Source organism: Symphalangus syndactylus, chromosome 7, assembly GCF_028878055.3.
Source record: "Symphalangus syndactylus isolate Jambi chromosome 7, NHGRI_mSymSyn1-v2.1_pri, whole genome shotgun sequence".
Taxonomy (NCBI): Eukaryota; Metazoa; Chordata; class Mammalia; order Primates; family Hylobatidae; genus Symphalangus; species Symphalangus syndactylus.
In genome coordinates this window covers 65,942,640-65,956,584 of record NC_072429.2, presented here as the reverse complement: position 1 = coordinate 65,956,584, position 13,945 = coordinate 65,942,640, and the positions used below count along the sequence as shown (strand labels likewise).

Here is a 13,945-nt window from a genome sequence, read left to right as displayed (position 1 = left end):
AAGGCAAAATACAATTAACCTTTAGGTATATGCATTTGCCACAAGTAGAAATAATACTCTAACTATAAAGTTCTTTAACCAAACTTTTAAAAGCAGAGTTTTAAAGAAGTTCAAACTAGCCTTTAGCATCTAGAACTCTGCTTCCCAACTGAAATATAATCTGAGCCACAAATGCAAGTCACATATGTGATTTCTAGTTTTCTAGTAGCCACATTTTAAAAAAGTAAAAAGAACTGGGTAAAATTGATTTTTATGATATATCTTTATCTAATCCAATGTATTGAAATGATTATCATTCTAATGTGTAACCAATATAAAAAATATAAATAAGATATTTTATATTCTTATTTTCAGATGTCTTTGCAATCTGAATGTCTTTCACACATACAACACATAGCAACTTGGACTAACTACATATCAAGTGCTCAACAGGCACCCACCTGTGGCTCATACATGTGGCTACCATATTGGACAGCATAGTTCTTTTGCTCACTGTCAACAGTCTCCTACAAAATCTTTCCTCTCTAAAAATGCCCTATAACCCAGGAAGAACTCACATCACCATCACCTCTTCATGCAAAATAAAACTTATGTGTTTGAAATTTGTTTTTTCTGATACAATAATGTACTTAAATATATTGTAGAATACAATTTACTTGATCCGTATCTTTAACTGAACACTTCAGAAACCAGTATTTATTGACTCTCAGGCTCCATGATCCCATAGACCGATCTGTATAGTAGTGGACATGGGAAATGGGGAGGGACACAGCTAGAAGCACTTTCCTAAACGCTTCAGATGATTGTCCATATGCAGCTCACAGATCTCCACCTGCCAAACATCACATGCCACTTTTGAGAGTTAATTGGCACTAATAGAAGTAATTACTATGATCTCATTTCTTTCTTCCAGAGCCTTCAATCCCTGGTGTTCATAACAAAGGAGGCACGAAGCCCAGTTATTTTTGGCTCTTGGGCTGGTTGTGATCATCTTACCTTAACCAATTTTCCACCCCCACTGCCAGTAAGTGCTGGGACTGCTAACTGCAAGTGTTGGGAACCCACTCCACCTCTACCCACCAATACTGCTTGGCACTGTAAGAAAGCAGAGAGGGGCCGGGAGCAGTGGCTCATGCCTGTAATCCCAGCACTTTGGGAGGCCGAGATGGGTGGATCACCTGAGGTCAGGAGTTCGAGACAAGCCTGGCCAACATGGCAAAACCCCATCTCTACTAAAAATACAAAATAAGCTAGGCATGATGGTGCATGCCTGTAGTCCCAGCTACTTGGGAGGCTGAGGCAGGAGAATCGCTTAAGCCCAGGAAGCAGAGGTTACAGTGAGCCGAGATGGCACCACTGCACTCCAATCTGGGCAACAGGGTGAGACTCTATCTCAAAAAAAAAGGAAGAGAGGACGGAAGGAAAGAAGAAGGAAGGAAGGAAGGAAGGAAGGAAGGAAGGAAGGAAGGAAGGAAGGAAGGAAGAAAAAAAAGGAAATGTTATTTATAAGTGGTTATGTTATTCATAAGCCACTCGATCTATGATATTTTGTTATATAACAGCCTGAATAAACTAAGACATACGGGATATTGCATTTTTCCTTGTTTTTCTACACCATGTCTGAACCTTTGTAAGAGTTCCTTAACTAAATTCTCTTCAGAATGCCCAATCTGTATGTCATCTGTTTCCTGTCAGCACACAGGGTGCCTAACTTGGGAGGTTACTGCTGCGATGTAAGGCAGATCCGTCAAGGACCTAAACTAAGGCTGCAGATAGGGAGAGGAAGCATCAGAAGGATTAGATGGAAAATTGATCACAGCTGATAAGCAATTGACTATGGGGCCATAAATGAATATCAAAGGTTATTCTCAGTTTTCAGATCTGGATTACCAGAGGATGCTGTCACTGTTTACCAAAAAAAAAAAAAAAAAAAAAAAAAAAAAAAAAAATATATATATATATATATATATATGTATATATGGCCAGAGGGATGTGAAGATGTTAAGCCAGGGTTGATCATGAGTTCAGTTTAGGAGAGAATATATTTGAGGTGCTTTACAGGCAGCAAAGTGTAAACACATTGATTCAAGTCTCAGGACTGAGATAAGGCCTAAAGACATAAATGTGAGCATCACTTGATGTACAGGCAGTATCTGAAGACAAGAAAGTACACATGATCACCCAGAGATTTTAGGTAAAGAGGATCCGGGGAAACCGCACAGCTTAAGGAGCCAGGGGGGTGGGGGGAAGACAAGCTTGCAGAGAAAAAGATGATTTCAAGGATGGAGTGATCATTACTATCAGAATTACTAAGAAGTCGAATAAGAGAAAAACTTGGCTGTCCACAATAATTTAGCAACTGCTTCTCATGGACGTTGACATATTGTAACTAAAATGTCACTTCCTCAGGTTGTCTCTATTTTTCTCCATTTTCTTCATAGGATTAACCATGATATTTACTTTTTATATGACAGGCTCACCCTCTAAAATGTAAACTCCACGAGGCATGTCTTCTGTTGCTTATTAATCCTTACATCAAGGGAGCAAGCATGGTTGAATATGCATTGCTTAAGTGAAAGTCATTGAACTAGGAGGCCATTATTATCTTTTGATGTTGTCTCAACCTAATCATCATCCAAATTATTCTATTTATGTAGTGTTAGGTGCCCCAGTCTCTCTGTCCTAGGTTTCTGGGCCTGAAAGAAAGTGCGCTGAAGCAGCAGGAAGTGATTCTACACTGCTTGTGGCATTAGCCTCCCTCCCACCTGATGGTAGTGCCATCTTCATATTTTGTATACTATTGACTAAGTGAACAGCTATTTTCATGTATTCCTTTAAAGAAATGATATGTGAGAAACAACTTTCAGAATTATGGAATCTAAGAGCAACAGATCAGTCAGCACCATTCTCTTATAATTTATCTTCCATTACTCTACCGATTATTTCAGCCAGATTAGTGTTGTTAAATTAAGATTAGCCTAAAGCTGTCCCCTTACATATTTCAAGTTTGGCCTAACGGTTTCTTCGTACCTAGTGAACTGTAACCTAACTGTATGTGTAAACAGACTGTAACCTACTATTGTAACACGCAGCCGAGTCTCAGCCAATTGCAGGTGGCCAACTGTTCAAATAAGGCGAACTCCAAGCTATAACCAATCTGGCTGTTTCTCTACCTCACTTCCATTTACTATACCTTATTTTCCCTTTTTTGCCCATAAACTCTGGCCACATGGCAGCACCTGAATCACTCTGAACCTATTCTGGTTGGGAGTAGAGATGCCCAATTCACAAATTGTTGTTTCCTCAGTTAAACTCTGTTAAATGTAATTTGTCTAAAGTTCTTCTTTTAACCCTGTATTATAGAGATCAACTTATAAATTCACTCAGATGATTTTTAAAATCGACTTTAGATTTTTTTTACATTTTTATTATCTACAAGTTTTATGAAAATAATAATCATCTGCCTGTATCTGACATAGCACAAGAATTTAAGAAAAACTTAAATGTATCCAAAAAGGAAGTAAATATAAGACTCCTCAGAGGGCAACACAATCTGGAAATATTTCAACTTCTTAGTAGGAGAAATAATCTCAAGATAGAACCTCAAAAAGTACAAGATGATAGAAGTAAATATCTAAGCAAATAAAAAATTATCTCATTTTCAGTTAATTTGAATAAAAACAGATATTTTGGTTATTAATTATGTTCTTCGAATTCCATTTTATAGTTGAACTTCAAAAAGTTTAATATTATATTATGTTCATAGAAAATCAAATGCAGATTTTCATACCTTTTCCTATGACTTCAATCAGACATGCTCAGTGGTTTTCTATTCAGAATGTGCAAGTTAATCTCTATGTTGTAAATGGCACAAATTTCCACTAGCGGCACAACATAAAATAGCATGTCTGAGCTCACAAACCTATTCCTTCTTACTGGCATTTTTTAAATGCATGAGAATTTGCTCATTTAAAAAAAATCCTTATAATTTTTTTCTGCTTCTCAGTCAACCTAAGAAGCTGACTTGTTTTTTTTCATCAGTTTCTCTATGAAAATTATATGAAACAGAAAATAGACAACACTAACTATGTAAATGGTTTTTGCCCAACTGTAAGTATTATGGGCACAAAAATATTTATTTCTGTGATGTCAGACTACACTATATTTTCTCTTGAAATACATATTTCAGAATTAAAGCAAAATTAAATTTTTTAGCATTGTTAAAGTAGAGAATTCAAACTTAAAGAGTCTGGGGGGAAAAGAGAGGAAAAGGCTGGAAATGGAGTCACAAAGTCCTACATAAATCTATCTGAGGGATTGCACCTAAAAACAGGGATTTAGTTTGAGAGTTATTTTATTCAGTGTGAGTGAAATTTCAAAGCTTCAATCACTGGCAGGTTTCAAGTATTCATTATAGGGTAATCTCCTTAAGACAGATTTTACCAATGATGAAAATTATTGAAATAACACATTATAACAAAATTATTGAAATAATCACTGAAATAACACATTTGCAATTCATAATAAGTCAAAGATACAATTTAACAAATGAGAATTTCCAATATGATGTTGAGATCAGCCCTCTGCATACAGTCCTTGCTCCTCAGTGTTGTAGCCCGTCAGTGCATGATGACAGTGCATTAGCATGGCAGCAGAGAATGGTCATCACCAGGGCAGCCTGAACATGATGCCTCTGTGAGACTGTCCATGCAAGTGTCACCTGCCCTCCACCACCTAGCCATTGGCTCTGCCCAGTGACTGCCTTTCTCTATCAGAGCAATGGCCCCACATGCTAAACCACAAAGATCCACTCCAACTGGCATACAAAAGTATCTGGCGGGTGGGGTGGAGCCCACGCCTGAGATGGACAAGACTGGAGGAACTAAGGAGCAATTAGGTTGTGCCTCTGAAGATGTCTGCACACATGCAGGGACCAACAGACAGCTCATTTTCAGTCTCATATTTTGAAAAACACAGGAAATCGTACATTCAAAAAATCTGCACAGATGGTTTCTGGTACTTTTCTAAAGCGTCCATATGAGAGCAGCCACAGATAGAAGGGAGGACACAGCCACGTGTGTAAGTTTGTCTGAGAGAGATCACTAAGGCCCGCTCTGGGATCAGCCACGATGCCATACTCCCTACAACTTACCTTCAAAAGAGATTTTCTTTGGGCCAAAAACTAAACTGAAGAATGTATTTCTAGGGAAAAATACACAGAAACACACACACACACATTTGTATCCATAGCTATATGGATATCTGTGTATGCACAGTGGTCCCTGGGTATCTGTGAGGCATTGAATTCAAGGACCTTCCTCTGACACCAAAATTGAAGGATGCTCAAGTTCCTTACGTAAGATGATGTAGTATTGGCATATAACCTACATGTGTATACTTTAAATACTCCTGTATACTTTAAATCATCTCTAGATTACTTACATACCTAAAATAAAGCCTACACATCACTTCATTCCCATGGATTCAATGAGGTACATGGTGTGAAATTCAACTTTTTCTTTTGAAACTTTGTGGGATTTTTTTTTCCAAATATTTTCAATCCGAGGTAGTTGAATTCAAATTTGAAGCCCACAGATATGATTGATTGACTGTACTTTAAATCATCTCTAGATTGTTTATAATATAATATAATGTAAATGCTATGTAAATAGTTGTTATTCTATATTGTATTTTTATTAGTATTATTTTAATTGTTTTTTATCGTTTTCTTTTAAATATTTCTATCTGTGGTTGGTTGAACTCTGAGAATCAAACCTGTAGATTCAGAGGGCCAACTATACTTACACGTATATCTAAAAGAGAAAAAGGGAGTTTGAGAAGAATTGGGAGAATAGACTGTTAACAGGGAGTCCCTGGGGAAGCTTGAGAGGAAGAAATGAAAAACACAATTCGCCAATTTGTCAATTTGGCCAAAAGGCATCTCAACCTTCCTCAATCTCTACAAATTAAATAAATGCACATGAAATTTAAAAGCAGTATAGTTTTAATGGACCCATTTCTTAAAATTAGTTGACATTAAAAGACAGCATTTGTTACTGTATATTTGGTCATTTCAATTTGCAAAAGATTAACAGGAGGTAGCAAAAAATAATGCAAATAAAAGATACAAACACTCTGCCAATTGTTTTAATTAACTTCAAATTAGGATTGCATTCTTCAAGTATGATGCTTTTCTGTTAAATGCTGTAAGTGTCTTCGTTGTTTCACTGCCACTGCAAACAGCAATGCCAAAAAGAATGCTGGATTTCCATCGAGTTTTCACATGTGCCACATAGTGGCTGGGAAGCTTAGAGAAATTATGACTTTGAACCAATAATGACTTCAGGCTCAGTCAATACTGCATGGAAATCTACTAAACATTAGTAAGCTGGTGCTCTCTAAGTGTTGGGACTTTCAGGTTTAATTGCTAACATTCCATTTTTTTGTCTTTTACAAAATGTCTGTAGCAAGTATGCATTAATTTTGCATTAAAAAAATGAAACAAGCACAGTAATTTAAAAACACAAATGACATATTGGTTTAAGAGATGCCCAGCAGAGCTACTTCTCCCACTGACAATGGAAAGGGAAGAGGAAGCCTAGAAAGAGGTTTTGACCGTTGTCCTTTTCTTTTTCCTTCTGCCTGTAATGGAAAACACACAAACACACATGCATGCAGGCGCACATGCACACACTGTGAGGGGTCTTCCGTGACAGCCTTGCTCCAACACAGGGATTTCCAAGTGGTTATAAAATGCCTTTTGAAGAAAATCCTACCATTTTGAAAGTCGCTGCTGCTTTTCTGACTGCCAAGTTGCAGCTTCCTGGTGAGTCATTGTGCAACAAAAATGGCCTTCTGGGCCCCCAGGCGCTGCCTCGCCACGCAAGCTGCCAGTCACCCGGCCCTCCAGATGGCAACAGCAGGACTGAAACTAAAGGGCAAAGACGCTGGCGATTACCAGAGCAGATAATGGGACAGAAATAGGAAATATAAACAAAGCAAAGTCTGAAAGGCGAGGGCCTACAACCTGGAAATCAGCAGGTGTTGGCATTCAGGAGAAAGTTCTTTTCCTTGGACTTCAATATACTTAATAGTAAATGAAAAAATTGAATAAAAACTTGCTGGATGGATTGACTAGGGGCAGAATCAGGATGCAGCTGCAACCGGGAACCAGGCATCATGGAACTGCTATGATATTCCTCCAGTAAACTTTATCTGCTTTTAAAGAGAAAGTGCAGTAGTCTCCAGCTACCTACTGCATGGTTCATGTTTTAGTTCTCCTTTCTCAGCTCCTGGTGAAGTCGGCCTGAGAGTATGGAACCTGATAGGAGGCCTCGCAATAAAAGTCAGTGCCTGGGGCCTCTCCCAGGGAGGAGCAGGTCTGCAGAAGAATAAACTTGAAATCAAGCTCCCTGTGGAACTGATAATTCCTAAAGAGAAGCAGTGAGGTACAGTGACTGACGTTTGGTGCTCTTCACTCATGCAGACTTAAGTTTGAATCCCAGATCCAGGTCCACCCTCCTAGCCTGCAAAATAAGAAACATAATAACACCTTCCTTCCCTTGTACAATTGTTCTGAGTGGTGCCGAGTCTGGATCTTCATGAGCACTCAAAAAACGTCAGTGGTTCTTATTAAAAGAATGGTGAGCCGGGCGCGGTGGCCCACGCTTGTAATCCCAGCACTCTGGGAGGCCGAGGCGGGCGGATCACGAGGTCAGGAGATCGAGACCACGGTGAAACCCCGTCTCTACTAAAAAAATACAAAAAATTAGCCGGGCGCGGTGGCGGGCGCCTGTAGTCCCAGCTACTCGGAGGCTGAGGCAGGAGAATGGCGTGAACCCGGGAGGCGGAGCTTGCAGTGAGCCGAGATTGCGCCACTGCACTCCAGCCCGGGCGACAGAGCGAGACTCTGTCTCAAAAAAAAAAAAAAAAAAAAAAAAAGAATGGTGAATCTCCTGAGCTCCAGCATTCTTTTATGCAGGCAGATGCTTTAGTATTTCTTTATATTTCAAGAAGTATTTCTGGACTTGGAAGCACAGTTCTGAGAGTATAACCTGTAACATAGATCAGACCTCTCACAGGGTTCAGAAAATGATACCCCAAAGTGATAGCCTCCGAACTAGCCCCAGAAGCAGAGTCTCTCTCTGACCTTCTGCTCTTCTGTCTCTCACCATTCATTCTCCCTCAAGTCTAGCCATAATAACTAGAATTCTTCTTCCCCAAGGTGGACATAGAAACTAGAATTCTTCTTCCCCAAGGTGGACGTAGAAACCAGAAGCCCCTTTCCCTAAAGTCAGCGATAAACCATAAAAATATTTCTCCAGCCTTCCCTGCCTTTCTGTGTAAGGGCTGGCCATAAAGAAATTCTCTGACCTATTTTGTTTAATGGTAGATCATATGACCCCCTTTCCAGAAAGGGTCTAGCCTCACACCTTGGAGGAAGGAACGCTGCATGAAGAGGCCAAGAAGAATCTGAGCAGACAGGTCTTGCCAGGTAATATGATTTGGGTCTGTGTTCCCACCCAAATCTTATGTCCAATTTTAATTCCCAATGTTGGAGGTGGGGCCTGGTGGGAGGTGATTAGATCATGGGGGTGGATTTCCCCTTCGGTGCTCCTCTCATGATAGTGAGTGAGTGCTCATGAGATCCAGTTGTTTAAAAGTCTGTGGCACCTCCCCACTTTCTCTTCCTCCTGCTCCAGCCATGTAAGGCATGCCTGCTCCCCCTTAGCCTTCCACCATGATTGTAAGTTTCCTGAGGGCTTCCCAGACATGCTTCCTGTACAGCCTACAGAACCGTGAGCCAATTAAACCTCTTTTCTTTATAAATTGCCCAGTCTCAGGTATTTCTTTATAGTAGTTCAAGAACAGACTAATACACTGGGTTTTCTCACTCTGTCTGTTAGCATTAGATCATACCCTTTTCATCCAATCAGATTTCCGCCCAGCTGCTCATTTTTCATCAAACCTAGGCATAGAAACGGGCAGTTTCTCTGTATTTGGGGGCCTTCATTTTGAAGGCTCCCATATCACAAAAAGCTTTGATTAAATAAATCCGTTTTACTTTTCTGTTGTTAGCCTGTCTTTTGTTACTGGAGTATCAGCCATCCCCCTTATGATGGGGAAGGAAAGGCAACACAACCATTTTTCCCTCACACCTCAAAAATTTTGTTGTGAAAACCTAGTTTTAAAAGAACACCTGAAAATATAGTTTTGAACAAAATGAAGGTGTTGTAAAGACAAATTTGGATAAAATTTGTCAATGAATTGAGAATAATAGCCAAAGACCAGATAAAATATATGGCCATATTTTTTAGATATCCCAAAGTAATTTTCTATATTTTGAAGGTTTCGTGAATGCCTCTAATCCTGAAGAGGTTAAAAAAAAATCTCAATATGTGAGGTGGAAAATTAAGAAGTTTCCAAATCTGCTGTACCCAACAATGTAGTTTATTCCTAGAGTGATTTTAGGTAACACATGGCCAACGTTTTCCCTTAATTTCTTGCCTATTACTGTTTTCTTGGAATTCCAGGTATTATAAAAGCCAAATTCATTGTGTGAGCATGGCATTTGCATATTTCCAGCTGAGACTTTCTTACAACTCAATCACTTTTTTTTTTTCTTTTTGAGACGGAGTCTCGCTCTGTCACCCAGGCTGGAATGCAATGGCACGATCTCGGCTCACTGCAACCTCCGCCTCCCAGGTTCAAGCAATTCTCCTGTCTCAGCCTCTCAAGTAGCTGGGACTACAGGTGCACGCTGCCACGACCGGCTAATTTTTTTTGTGTGCTTTAGTAGAGACGAGGTTTCACTGTGTTGCCCAGGCTGTTCTCGAACTCCTGAGCTCAGGCAATCCACCTGCATTGGCCTCCCGAAGTGCTAGGATTATAGGGGTGGGCCACCATGCCCGGCCTTAAATACTTTTATTGTTACAAAAATAGTTTCTTCTGACAACTGAATAAATTCCTTTTGTGCACTTCCTCAGGACAATATATTGTTATTTTTATAAGCTGCTACAGGTATGAGAATTAGATTGCTAAATACCAATGTTGTTTGCCCTTTAAGAGCTTAGTCATGGATTGATTCATGAGTCACACTTTTCATAATATTACTAATATACTATGAAATAAAGATAAACTACTTTCTATCTTGCTAATTCCACCCTTTAAAAATTGGTAGGAGCTTATATCAAGTATATCTGTATTCAAATGGATTTTATAAATATTATTCTCAAATTTTCTCTGCTCTCATGCATAAGGATATATTACAAATATCTACACATCATAAAATTTCTACCCATCTGTAGATTCTAGAATAACGGTTGATTGCTAAATAGTAATACACAAACATGTATTCTGTATAATATAAATAGAATGATAACAACAGTTGGTATTCTGAAACTATAGAGCACTTAAAATAATTGCCTGTTATGTGTTGGTATAATTAAAATGTTGATAAAACTATTATGCATTTATATAAAATAACATTACAAAAGAATGAATGTGTGTGTGTCTGTGTGTGTGTGTGTGTGTACAGCAAAAGCGTTATATAGTGTAGCAGAAATTCAGACTTTGGAGGATATGGTAGACAGGATTCTAAGATGCCAGACCCCAGGATCTATTCCTCAAGAATGGGACTTTGAATATAATGAGATATCAGGCCTGTGACTATAATACCTTACATATATAAAAGTAATTTTGCAGGCCAAGTGTGGTGGCTCACACCTGTAATCCCCACACTTTGAGAGGCTGAGGTGGGTGGATCACTTGAGCCCAGGAGTTTGAGACCAGCCTGGGCAATATGGCAAAACCTTGTCTCTACAAAAAAATACAAAAATTAGCTAGGCATGGTGACTTGCACCTGTAGTCTTAGCTACTCAAGAGGCTGAGGTGACAGGATCACTTGAGCCCAGGAGGCAGAGGTTGAGTTGCAGTGAGCCGAGATCATGCCATTGCACGCCAGCATGGGTGACAGAGCGAGACCCTGTCTCAAAAAAAAAAAAAAAAGTAATTTTGCAGATGTAGTTAAGTTTACTAATCAGTTTACTGATTAACTTGGTGGTTCTGGTTTAATATCAGGAGCCCTTTAAAAGTAGAGTTTTCTCTAGTTCTGGCAGAAGGGGAAGTCAGATTCAAAGCATAAAAAGGATTTAGTGAAACTTTGTTGGCTTCCAAGATGCAGGGGCCACCTGGCTGGCAAGGAAGCAGGAATCTCAGATCCACAATTCCAGGAACTGAACCCTGCCTGAGTGATCCTGGAGGTAGATGTTTCCCCAGAGCCTCCAGGTGAGGGCCCAGCCACAGACTCCATGATGAGAGTTGAAGCTGCCAGACTTTGAGCCCACAGAACTGTGAGCTAATAAATGGGCACTGCTTTAAGCCACTGTGTTTGTGGGAATCTGCTATGCTGCCATAGAAAATTAGCAGAGAGGAATACTTTATGTTGTTTGGGGTTATATAAATGCCTGAAAATCTGCAATGCAACAATGTATAAATTAAGCAATGTGGATTAATATTAGAAATCACCTAGAACAATGCCTTACACATTTTTATTATGATGTAGTAACATTTAAGAAGCAGAAACCTAATAAAAAGTGACTGCATAATAACATAATAGCCACGAACAACCAGATGAACAAGCAGTGGTAGAAAACGCTCTGGATAAGGACATAAGGGAAGCTGGTGCTCCTGCCAAGTGATCAATACAAATAGCTCACCTGGGCTCAGTTTCTTCTGCAAAGGAGTTAAGTGTACTAACTTATTTCTGATGATTGATAAAGACTAAACCAACTCTCAGTTCTCTGAAGGCACCTACCCTGGGCCCACTCTGGCCCGAGCTCCTGCGCTCATTCTGCCTGCCTGCCCACTGGGCCACACTCGCTGGGCCCAGCTCACCCCAACATGGAATAAACAGGGGGTGCTAAGCAGCTCAGCAGTTTCACATTCATATCTAAGTGGAAAGACAAAAGGAACTGCTGCCTTCCCTATTATAGGTACCTGTTCAAAACCTGCTCTGCTCAGTATAAAGCTTCTATTGTTACTTCAATAAGAAGTACAAAGGTTTCTACACTTCCTGGTTTAAAATTGCAATTTTCAGTTTTTGCTAGGCTGTATCTTCTAACCGCACTACCCAAAGGGCCTCTTTCCTTGTCCTTTCTCTGGCTACCGCCTCTAAGATGAAAAGGCTCCACCTCTGCTGAAGAAAGCGATTCCCCAGGGCAGGGAACAGAGGAAGAGAGCAGCACTCTGGGCCCCAGCTTGTTTAGGTCTGATGTTGGCACCACCCCTAAGCTAGCCTCGTTTCACCCAACCTTGCAGTGCCTCAGTTTCTCCAGTGGGTAATAGTAGTACCAAAAGGAACTGTTAAAAAGATCACATGAATTCTGTATGCAAAGCACTTAGAAGAGATGGTGGTGTCGCTAAGTCTTCCCTATTCTGTTGCTCCAGGCTGTTTCACTCTCCACCTAGAAGCACATGTGTGTGCCTGTGCATGAGCATGCATGTGTATTTGGCACATTATCAATATTAGCATGTAATTATGCATTCTCTGCCCTCTTCCATTGTAAGGAAGGTGTTGGAGGGCTTTTTATCTTTCACTGTGGACCATCCACAGCACCCAGCAGACCCATGGGCACGCCTCCGGCTCCATAAGTGCTCTCAGCAGGACCGAGTGTGCACAGAGCAGCCCAGCTGTTGTGTTCCTCCCTTTCTCACACTGTTATTTCCATTCTTTTGCTGTTTTGAAAAAAAAGGATGCCATAAAGTTTGTTTAAAGTGTGTGCAACTAGCGATCAGGATGAATCCACAAGCCAGGCATGGTGGGTGATTCATACCTATAATCCCAGCACTCTGTGAGGCCAAGGTGGTAGGCTCACTTGAGGCCAGGAGTCAGAGACCAGCCTGGTCAACAGAGGGAGACCCCATCTCTACAAAAATTAAAAATGTAGCCTGATGTGGTGGCGTATTCCTGTAGTCCCAGCTACTTGGGAAGCTGAGATGGGAGGATCGCTTGAGTCTGGGAAGTCAAGGCTGAAACAAGCTGTGATCATACCACTGTACTCCAGCCTGGGTGACAGGGCAAGACCCTGTCTCAAATTACAAAAAGAAAAAAAAAAAAATCCACACAAGTAAAATACCTCCTTCTTCCTTGTCAGAATCCTATCTGCCCCTGGAGCATAAAGTCAGCCAGAAGTGACTCTGAAGATCCACCTGACCCCAGATACCGGGGAGCCAAAGGACCACAGACCGGTGGTATTTACCTCTCTATGCAGCACCAGACCAGGCTTTGCCAGGAGAAATTCATCCAACCCAAGGCGGGGAGAAAATATAACAGTAAGTCAGGTGTTGTTTTCTACTTTAACCATGACATAAGTACTTATATCTCAAAACTGTTTTGGTACTATTACCTTTGAATGTAGCATTTTCACATTACTACTAATAATAGTATTCTTACTGCAATCATTTTATGTTGTACTGTAGGAAATATTTACATTTGTTCTCATAGTCTGTTATAGCTCTGTTGACTAGAAATAATATTTTCTAAAACAATCACTCACTATAAATAAACAATCACAAATATAATTGCCAACATTAAAAATAAAGAAATCAAATAGAAAGTGTTTAGAGCCTATTCTGCCTTAACATGTCTTTCTGATTATATATATATTATACATTTTATATTATATATATAAATATATATATATATATATATATATATATATGTCCTTCCTTTTTCAGACTGGAGTCAACATTATTAAAATCAAACCCTGCCCAGGGAATGTGACATAGCCAAGGTCTCACGATTCCCAGTCTGAAAGCCAGAGCTTAGGTGTCATATCAAACATGAATCTGCAATCAATGAGTGAAGATAAAGGAATTATGTATATCTGATGGTCATTATTACCCATCTATTATTATACAGATGTTTTATTAATAAAACTTACAT

The 13,945-nt window shown here is 39.8% G+C and overlaps 1 protein-coding gene across 8 annotated transcripts in view; it reads right to left on the bottom strand.

Moving 5' to 3' along the window:
• The window catches only part of PXDNL (peroxidasin like), a 479,632-nt gene that overhangs the window by 284,388 nt on the left and 181,299 nt on the right, over positions 1–13,945 (bottom strand). Inside the window, exon 1 of one of the 8 annotated variants that reach the window (XM_055286434.2) lies at positions 7,553–7,569. The exons of the other annotated variants lie outside the window; for them this stretch is intronic. The gene's annotated coding sequence lies outside the window, so the exon portion shown is untranslated. Of the gene's footprint in view, positions 1–7,552; positions 7,570–13,945 lie in introns of those variants that run through there. 8 annotated transcript variants of the gene reach the window in all.